The sequence below is a fragment of the Dendrobates tinctorius genome, unplaced genomic scaffold (genome assembly GCF_039654945.1).
Source record: "Dendrobates tinctorius isolate UK_male_01 unplaced genomic scaffold, ASM3965494v1 ptg000007l, whole genome shotgun sequence".
In the NCBI taxonomy this organism is placed as follows: domain Eukaryota; kingdom Metazoa; phylum Chordata; class Amphibia; order Anura; family Dendrobatidae; genus Dendrobates; species Dendrobates tinctorius.
This window is the reverse complement of record NW_027361675.1, coordinates 37916630-37927445: the sequence shown is the minus strand read 5'-3', so window position 1 is coordinate 37927445 and position 10816 is coordinate 37916630. Positions and strand designations below refer to the sequence as shown.

The following is a 10816-nucleotide window of genomic DNA, read 5'->3' as shown; positions in this document are numbered from 1 at the left end:
TAGATTGAGCTCAGGTGACTTTGCGACTACAGAGTCTTCTAGAATGGGGAAGAAGTAAATCTGTGTGAGGGGCATTGCATGCAGTGATTCTGGAGAATTCAAATTGTCTAGTAAGGCCATGTTCCCATGCAGTGTTGTTTTGATTACTGACCATGGGAACGTAGCCTGACAGTATAAGCAAAAGCTGTAGGATTCTAGTAATCTAATGCACACGAATTAGAGAACGGCAGCGTTCTTTACATCTGCAGCATGCCAATGCGTTCAGCGTTTTTGCAGCGTTTTTTTCCCACACATACAAAGCAATGAGAAAGTGATAAAAAATGCAATGGTGTTTTGGAAGCGTTTTTAGTGCATGAAATTCATTGTATTAAATCTAGACGTAGCTCACCGCACCCAAAAACATAGCAAAAAATTGATTTAAAAAATCAGTGAAAACGCCGAAAAACTGGCATTTGGAACTTAGCATTTTTCCTGCCAAGAGAGCAGATTTTAGCTGCAGAAAAAAGTAGCAAAAACACTGTGGCTGGACAAGCGGCAGCAGGGTGGCTCAGTGGGTAGCATTATTACTTTGCAGTGCTGGGGTCCTGGGTTCAAATTCCATCAGGGCAACATCTGTATGGAGTTTATGTCCTCCCATGTTTGCGTAGGGTTTTCTCTGGGTTAAATAGAATATAAGTCATCTCGCCCACAGGGAGATCCGGTGCATGGAGACTTGAAGGGCAGGAGGAGGAGTCTTTGATAATAAAAAAAACCTTTTCTTTATTGAACAAAAATTACATATAAAAGTCTGAAGTCGCTGCTTCTCATCCAAGTTAATGCTTAAGCAAATCTTTAGCAAACACATTTTGGTCGGCTGACCTTAGTCATTGCAAAGATGTCTCTGTGTTACATTGTACAGATAGAGTATGAGTTAAGGATGGAAGAAGTGGTCATGGTGGTCTGGGCCGAAAGGAAAAGAAAACGAAGAATGAATAACTATGACCATCGAGAACATCACTGGTGAGTATCTGCACTGTATACACATATACGGTCTGGAGAGCACTGGTGTAAAACTGATATTACCATTACAGGGTCACTGTATGGTGGTAATATCAGTTCTACTACAGTGGTTTTGGTTAATGATCAGTATGGCGGAATTATCACCACTGTATATTTGGTGATATTCGGTAATGGTCGGGTGGCGTTACAATGCCGTATTATTATTTAATCTTATACAGCGGTATTATTGGAATTCTAGGTACTGTAGTAAATCTCGATTTCCTGGCAGGGTAATATAAGAAATAGACACCCCAATCTGGGGAAGGGGAGGGGGGATGGGTGTAAGAACAGCATGGGCCTGTGTGTTTTCAAATGCCAGGGCTGACTTTTAGGCCAGGGTCACACTTGCGAGTGTGATGGGAGTCTGTCGCATCAATACCCGGCATTGCCGCTGGCACTCGGACTGGAGTGTGCGGCTGCATGTATTTCTATGCAGCCGCACACTCCAGTCCCGAGTGCCGGCGGTAGTGCCGGGTATTGTTGTGAGAGGCTCACGCGAGTTTCTCACATCACACTCGCGCCAATACCCGGCACTGCCGCCGGCACACTTCAGTCCCGAGTGCCAGCGGCAGTGCCGGGTATTGATGCGAGAGACTCACGCGAGTTTCTCACATCACACTCGCAAGTGTGACCCCGCTTTAGTCTCAGTCCATTCCTGGTGCATACTGTCACATTTCCTCAATATTTCAGGAGACAGTCATGTGACCACATATATGCGAGGTTGGGTGTCACCTAGATGTGTTTGGCTTCTCTCAACAGAACTAAGTTGAGAGAAGCAGGATGAGACTATTCGACCCAAACACCTCAATACATATATTAGTATTCCTAAAAGCTCTAGCGAAATACTTCAGGTATGTTTCCATGGTCAGTATTGGCTGCGTCCAAAGCGCTGCCGGCTTTTGTACGCGTGGTGATTCCGCATGTGTTCATTGAACCATACGGAATCACTGCACCCTATACATAGACTGTGATATTTATCTTGCGGAGACTGAGCGTCTCTGCAAGATAAATAGACATTCTGTGGTCTGGAAAGACACGCCGCATGTCCTGTTACGCAGGAAACATCCCTTCACATGAGTCGCCCTCCCAGGGCCGTGGGGTACTCGGTACCGGGCCGGTATCAGTGGGACGTGTCACAGTGGCGGTGACCCGGACCGTGGCCCTGGACGCCCAAGTAATAGGAAGATGTGAATGGTGGAATGTAGTTAGATGAATAGTTTGTGACGCCACCTGTGGTGTTCGGCAAGGGAGGTGTTAAGCCGACGCTGCAGACAGATCCTCCGGGACAGATGGTGTGGTGCAGCAATGATGTTATAGCCCTCCACAGGCAGGGTGTCACGGTCACGCGTGTCTGGACGCAGCGAGTACCGCAAGGCGAACCCATGTGACACACGTGACCCTGGATACACCGCCTCCAGTGGGGCGAATTTAAATAATAAACATGTGCAGCTGGATACACCGCCTCCAACTGGCGAATTTAGACATTACACGTATATACAAGTCTGGAAACCCCGCCTCCAGTAAGGCGAATTTAAACAATAAGGGAAACCTGGGAAACATTAACAATGGTGGGCCCTGCGATAGTTAATAGGGAAGTGGAGACCTCCTGAGCTCCCCTGAGCCAGTGTCCCTGCACTCCTAATGTTCCCTATGCCGGTTCCGCACCGGGCGCGCAACAGGAACCTAAAAACCCTAGCTCGCCCTGACCTAAACCCTCACTAGGGAATTGGTCGGTGTGGAAACTAATCCCACCACTGCACTAAAACACACATGAGGAAAGATGACAAAACAGGGGAAACACCACTAAGCTTTGCTCTGTTGCGTACGCTCCTAGCAACAGAGCCCAACACCTGCGTGCATCTTCTCCTCCACCCGGATCCATCACCATAACTGGATCCTTCACCATAGTGCAGCCTTGGAGCAGAGTCCACCACCAGTTGCAGAAGTCCAGTAACAGAGTCCCAAAGATGAGTTCAGCTCCTGCCCAAAAAGTCAATCATGCTTGAGTCCAGCTCTCAGCAACCAAGTCCCGCATGCTGAGTGCAACTCTCTCCATAGTCGTCACTCCACCAAGCCATGCAAGCACTTCCTGCCAACACCATAAACTGTGACTCCACCACGCCATGCCAGCCCTTCTTGCAGACCACCTAGCTGCCACTATTCCCCTCTGGCTGGGCTGCGCAGGACTCATGTTCAGCTCCCTCATTCACCCAGGCTTCCTTGTGAATGACTAACAAACACACAATATCACCAATAGTGATTGAACCCACCTGGCTCCCTTTTATAGAGCCTAACACCTGATTTGTAATTGTGTGCACATTAACCTCAAAACTAAGGTGCGATACCACTCACCACCACCGGGCAACTTATAATGAACGACACCACGTGTAATAATTCTAATGGCCACCGGGGTCAATCAACCCACTTTGGCACCTAGCCAAAGGAAAAAAAAGTTCAACTTTGTCCATTTAAACTGTCAGATCCAGCCTGGATCATGACACAGGGCTGTTGACACAGGGCTGTTGTCCCAGGGCAGTGTAGATGTGGAGACACTTAGATGGTGTAGTGTTTGGCGCAGGGGGATGTAGCAGTGCCAGGCAGACGGACGCAGGAAGGAATGGAGGACACCAGGGCATGTAGTTCCAAAGCTTTACTCACAGTCTGTGGTGCCCGCTTCTGTGCCGTGTCCTCCGGGTCAGGGACTCAGTCAACCTCCAGGCAAGATGGAATGCTCCCTTCCACTCTCCGCCAACTTATGTGCCTTTTCTGAACGTCTCCTCTATAGCGCCTTTAAGTGTGAAGATCTCCTAGTACTGAGTTACACTGGAGTTCCTCCTGACAGATGTTCCCAAGAACTCTACTTGTACGGCAGACATCTGTAGCCTGCTTCAGGGACTCTCTACTCCTAAGTCCCGGCTCTCTATCCGTGTTGCTGTTGTGCCCTCAAGTCTTAGATGGGAGTAGTGCATTTACAGCCCACTACTCCACCGGTGTCTGCTGCAGAACCATTAGTGTCCATTCAACCTCCGTGACCGGGCCCCGGCCTTGCGCTTAGAACTTCTAGGCAGGGTTCTTCCTCTAACCCACGTCCTCTGGGTTCCCTTTTACTCCTACGTTCCGTACTTGTCTTTCTCTCCTATGGAAGCTCAATGTCTTTCTCCTTCTCTCCTTTCCCGTGCCAGCTGGCTCAGGTCACTGAGGCAGCTGCAGCACTCCTTCCTCCATCCCTCTTCCAGGGATCCCCACTCCTCTCCGAGTGGCTTCCTCTCTCTCAGAATCCCCGTCTGACTCACCGACTGACTGACTGACCTGTAATCCTAAACCATCCCTCTCTTTTATGTATTCTCAACTCCACCCACCTCCCAGCACGTTTAGTGTTCCAAGCAGGGAACCACCAAAGGTGCTCTGCTCTCTCTCTAAGCAAGGAGCCACAATGTGGTTTTGCTGAACTACTCTATTGTGTGGGGTGCGAGTGTTGGAGCGTGGTCAAGAGCCCCCAACTTACCTGGATAGCGAGGCACCACACCTTAGGAGAAGGTGCAGTACCTCTGTGGCGACTGAGCCTCAGGGGCGCCACATACCCCCTGTTAAACACAGCACGTCCGCGGTCTGCAAGGTAAACAAAGTTGACAACACAGGAACATACAAATTTTTGCAATGCTGAATAAACATTTCTTATGCTGAATAAACATTTCTTATACTAAACTTCCCAATGTGAGAGGCACTCATTCTTGAACGTTGCAAACAATTCCTAATTAGCTATCTGAAATCCTAAGTCAAAGTGCAATTTTTCCATACAATACTTAATTCACAGTGCTATTGTCTGTTACTCACTATCACTTCAGTATTCTTCATCTTTCCATCTCTAGTGCACATTTTCTACTCTCTTTCAACTCAGAGCGACAACCGTGGTGCATCTACATTTTCAATTCTTTATTCAAATCTCTGTCCAAATCTCTTATATCTTTATCAAAACATTCTTAATTCTATATAAAAGCCATTTCCTAGTTACCAATACTCTCATAAGACACATCATTATCAAAGACTTCACATTAAAACTTTCAATAATTCTTGTAGGTGCTGGACACCGCTCCCAACCGGAATATCTTGCAGTGTCCTTTGATTGGAGTCATGGTCCAAATGAGGTAGACGTTATCTTCGCAAAGTGTCCTATGTAAAACCAAGAGAGGGCACCTAAAGAGGTGCAAACTATTTACAATAACAGTTCTGGACCATTCAGCGTTCATGATCTCTGCAGTTCAAGTGTGAAGGCTGCCAATATAACTGGGCAACAACTGGAAAACAAAACTGAAACATAATGGAAAAACAAAGCACAACTGTGCAAATACGCTCCTGGGTAACGAGAGTTATGTTGTAGGTTACTAGTGCTGGTCCCCTCCTGGGGTTCTGGAAGCTGGTGACTGGGAACCGCTACCAGATGTAATACTTTGGGGGTCATCATCCTGTTGCTGGTTTCTTGCTAAGCGCATGTACTCCACCTCCAGTGGAGTGAAGCTTGCAGCTTTCTTTGCTTTTGGCACACTTTGGTACATGGGGGCAGTAGGTGGTTTCTGCCTGTAGGTCTGGATGAGATCCTCCGGGACTCGCCTGATGATCATCGCGTACCAGCCTCTCAGACCTTCGTGTCTGGTAAATGTTACGTGATCTCCCGGGCTCAGGTTCCTGGCAGGGTGCCCCTTCCTCAACTGTGGCTCTACATCCCTCCGGTTGAAAAACAGATCGGAGATTCGGCTAGGGTCATGGGTAAAGCCGAACCCCCTCTCGTGATTCATGTTCAGGAGGTGGTTCCAACCTGCTGCATCTCTAGGACCATAATGACCAGCATGGACCCGCTCCTTCCGGTCCAAATCTGGGCCTAGTACCGCTTGCCGGTGCTGCTCCCTCTCCCGGTGTTCAGCTGCCAGTTGCCGGATGGTAGCTTGACAACTAGCCCAGTTCTCATCATCCTCCCGCTCCTCCCGGGACCGATCCAGGCTGGTATGGTACCGCGGCGCCACCTCCAGGGGTTCCGGTGTTCCCCCCCGGGGACTGGTATCCCAGTTCCAGACCAGATCTAGCATGACCTGGCCAGCCGCTGTGACCGTGGTACACCCCAGGGCCTTCCCAGGTGTAGGGGCATCGGACGTACCTGGAGCCTCCTGGCGGCGTGGTCTGTGCTCCGGTGCTGGTGAAAGCGGGCCGGTGGCAGTGGGTGGTGGCTCCGGGTCTGCGGGGGCCTTTGGTGGGACCTGCGCAGCCGCGTCAGGTCCAGGCGGGAGCTCCTCTTTCTCTGCTCCGGCTTCCGGGGCCTCGTACAAGTCTTCCTGTGGCGGCAGCAAGGGGGCTTCAGATGCTGCCGGTGGTGTGATGGCGGCGACAGGCTCCACGGAATCTGCCTGGGGAAGCTCCGGTGCAGCAGCGGCGGTTACCGCCGGTGTAGGCCCCTCCCGCGTGTGCTGCCAGTTCAGCCTCCACAAGGCCTCCTGCCGCAGTTGCAAGCTGCGCGTCAGCTGGGCAATTTTGTCCTCCAGCTGCTGGCGGTTCATCTCAGCTACTGTGTCGGAGCCTTCAGCCATGGCCCAGGGAGATTCACTTCCCCGCACTCCGCAGGCCTCCTCCCATCTCTCTCCAAGATGGCGTTCTGGCGTTCTCCCTCCTCTGTCGGCCCATTTCCCGCCACTGGCTTCTGCCCCTCCTTCCTGGGGCGGCGTCTTCTTCCAGCGCCTCCATACCAAGCCAGTATACGAACCCCTCGGGGGGTGGGCCATGTTGCTGTCACATAGTAATTCAGGCAGGGGAGGCCCAAGACTGTTTGCGGTCTTTTCCTAGGACCTCCCATCTCGTCACGCCCTTCTTCTCCACGCCAACGGCCATTTTTAATGTTCATTTTACAGTGTATTAAATTAGGTCTTCTGCACATTCTCAAAAGTTTTAAGTCCAACAAATCTTAGGCACACAGAACCCGATGGCATTGGGTCTTGTCATCCTGTTCGATGGCATCGGGTCTCGTCATCCTGTTCGTGACGCCAAGTTGAGTCACCCTCCCAGGGCCGTGGCGTACTCGGTACCGGGCCGGTATCAGCGGGATGTGTCACAGTGGCGGTGACCAGGACCGTGGCCCTGGGCGCCCAAGTAATAGGAAGATGTGAATGGTGGAATGTAGTTAGATGAAGGGAGGTGTTAAGCCGACGCTGCAGACAGATCCTCCGGGACAGATGGTGTGGTGCAGCAATGATGTTATAGCCCTCCACAGGCAGGGCTGTTGTCCCAGGGCAGTGTAGATGTGGAGACACTTAGATGGTGTAGTGTTTGGCGCAGGGGGATGTAGCAGTGCCAGGCGGACGGACGCAGGAAGGAATGGAAGACACCAGGGCATGTAGTTCCAAAGCTTTACTCACAGTCTGTGGTTCCCGCTTCTGTGCCGTGTCCTCCCGGGTCAGGGACTCAGTCAACCTCCAGGCAAGATGGAATGCTCCCTTCCACGCTCCGCCAACTTATGTGCCTTTTCTGAAAGTCTCCTCTATAGCGCCTTTAAGTGTGAAGATCTCCTAGTACTGAGTTACACTGGAGTTCCTCCTGACAGATGTTCCCAAGAACTCTACTTGTACGGCAGACAGCTGTAGCCTGCTTCGGGGACTCTCTACTCCTAAGTCCCGGCTCTCTATCCGTGTTGCTGTTGTGTCCTCAAGTCTTAGATGGGAGTAGTGCATTTACAGCCCACTACTCCACCGGTGTCTGCTGCAGATCCATTAGTGTCCATACAACCTCGGTGACCGGGCCCCGGCATTGCGCTTAGAACTACTTGTCTTTCTCTCCTATGGAAGCTCAGTCTTCAGTTCAATGTCTTTCTCCTCTCCTTTCCCATGCCAGCTGGCTCAGGTCATTGAGGCAGCTGCAGCACTCCTTCCTCCATCCCTCTTCCAGGGATCCCCACTTCTCTCCGAGTGGCTTCCTCTCTCTCAGACTCACCATCTGACTCACCGACTGACTGACTGACCTGTAATCCTAAACCATCCTGCTCTTTTATGTATTCTCAACTCCACCCACCTCCCAGCACGTTTAGTGTTCCAAGCAGGTGCTCTGCTCTCTAAGCAAGGAGCCGCAATGTGGTTTTGCTGAACTACTCTATTGTGTGGGGTGCGAGTGTTGGAGCGTGGTCAGGAGCCCCCAACTTACCTGGATGGTGGGGAACCACACCTTAGAAGGTGCAGTACCTCTGTGGCGACTGAGCCTAAGGGGCGCCACACACGCATAGTGGAGATGGTATTTCATAAAATCCCATCCATTATGCTGTAACATCTGGCCTCTGTGTACAGCCGTTGCGTCCAATCCGCAGCGTTTACTGACCGTGGAAACATACCCTTACTGGCTGTGTGCTTGTGATTATTTTCTGAACCTCAAAATGGTCAAGCGCTGCAAATTTACATAGTTTGGTTGTAAGCTATAATTCCGTAGCATTGTAAATATATAGAGTGGGATTAACCCCTTCCCAACGCATGACATACCAATACATCATATGTCGGGTGCCGTTCTGTGCTGCGGGCTCAGGAACAGAGATCATATCTTTTCCTTTACCACAAGTACAAAACCAATTCGGGTTATTGCTTCTCGACCTTTTGGCTAAGATCAAGTGTAGTATCTGTTCTTATCAGTTTAATATCTGATACATCTCCTATCTGTGGACCATATATTAACCCCTTAACGACCGAAAGGTATTTTTGTTTTTACGTTTTCGTTCTTTTGCTCCCCTTCTCAGAGCCATAACTTTTTATTTTCCAGTCAGGCCATGTGAGGGCTTGTTTTTTGCGGGACAAGTTGTACTTTTGAACAACACCATTGGTTTTAACATATCGTGTCCAGGAAAACGGGAAAAAAATTCCAGGTGTGGTGAAATTGCAAAAAAGTGCAATTCCACAGTGGTTTTTTGTTTTGCTTTTATACTATGTTCACTAAGTGCTAAAACTGACCTGACATTATGATTCTCCAGGTCATTACATGTTTAGGTTACTTTTTATCTATGTGGTGAAAAAAAAATTGTGCCATATTCCGATACCTGTAGCATCTCCATTTGATCTCGGGTTGGGTGAGGGCTTATTTTTTGCGCGCCGAGCTGACGTTTTTAATGATACCATTTTGGTGCAGATACGATGTTTTGATTGCCCGTTATTGCATTTTAAACAAACAATGTAATTCTTGCGTTTTGACTTTTTTTTCTCTCTACGCCACTTAGCGATCAGGTTAATTTTTTTTTATTGATAGATCGGGTGATTCTGAAAGCGGTGATACCAAATATGTGCATGTTTGATTTTTTTATTGCTTTATTTTGAATGGGGCGAAAGAGAAGTGATTTGAACTATTATATATATATTTTATATATTTTTAAAAACATTTTTTTTCACTTTTGGCATGCTTCTTTAGTCTCCATGGGAGACTAGAAGCTGCCGTAACCAAATCGGCTTTGCTGCATACAGGCGATGATCAGATCGCCTGTATGTAGCAGAATTGCTGACTTGCTATGAGCGCCGACCACAGGTGCGGCGTGCTGCAGAGTTCAAGACTCCCACCAGAGCAACCACTCCTGGAGCACATTGCACTATAAGCCCTCACACTTACCCAGCCTAGTGACTTCAATCCTGGAGGGCATGGTTTCTACCAGTTGACTGTATGAGCCACCTGGCGTACTAGCAAGTGCACCAGCCCAGTGTGTATTGTGTACCAATGTACTAGGGTGGTAGGAGCAGGCCACCTTTTCAAAAAAAAATTTTTTTTTAATGCAATTTGGACATGAAAATGTCACCATCGTCCTCATCATCCATATTCAGATATTTTTTTTTATTTTTTCCTATTTTATATATTTAATAAAAGATAACAAAGTCTCCCTACAGAACTTCCTTACCCAAAAACACACACAAAAAAACAACAAACACTATTCAAGTTATCTTAAACCCATCCTTATTGGCTGAGTAAAATAAAACATCCAACTAATCGTCTGGAATTTGTTCATCACTTTTATTAAAAAGTTCCAGTACCCAACAGTCACTTCCACCGGAATCTTATACACTTCACAAAACCTCTTTGGATGGGCCTTAAAACTCTTCTCCACATTCTTACTCGTTATTTTAAGTTTTCCTGGATCTAACACACTCCTGACCTTATTGACTTTCTTCAAAAAACATCGGTTTGGCTTACTTCACCAGTTTTAATTTTTTCCAACCTTTCTTCTGATTTTGGTTTTCCTTTCTCTTTTTCCTCCTCTTTTTTCTTCTCTTTCCTCCACCTTTTAGGACAAAAACTAAATTTGTGGACTATCCCCAAACACAAATCACACATTTTTGGTTCTTTACAGTTGTCATGTCGGACGCTGTTCACACCACAGCGTCCGGCAGGCAGAGGTAGTTTCACCTCCAGCCACTATAGCCTCAGTGGCGCCGGCCTGATCTTCAGGCTCTCGGGGGTTAATCCTGCTGGAGACCAGGTTGGATGGTTAGTCACGCCCACGGTCTTTAAATAGTCATGCTGGCCTATGGGCGTCGCCGATTATAGCTTGTGTTTCATACCAAGTGGTTCCGGTCTGGAGCGGAGGTGTTGCAGAGAGAGAGATTCGTATCTGGTGTCGTATGATCCGTTGTTATCCTTTCTCCTTCCCATATTTGTGTTTAGTTGTGCCCTGTTCACATTACTGTATATTCCTCTGTGTGTGCGGCGCAGTGCAGTTTAAGTTCTCCCTGTCTGTCTTTATTTGTGTGGGGGCTTTGGTGGTGTGTCTCCTCACTGGGTG

General features: G+C 48.5%; 1 pseudogene; it reads left to right on the top strand.

Moving 5' to 3' along the window:
* Positions 1–8638: 8638 nt before the first annotated feature.
* On the top strand, positions 8639–8738 carry LOC141089144 (U2 spliceosomal RNA; annotated as a pseudogene).
* Positions 8739–10816: the final 2078 nt, after the last annotated feature.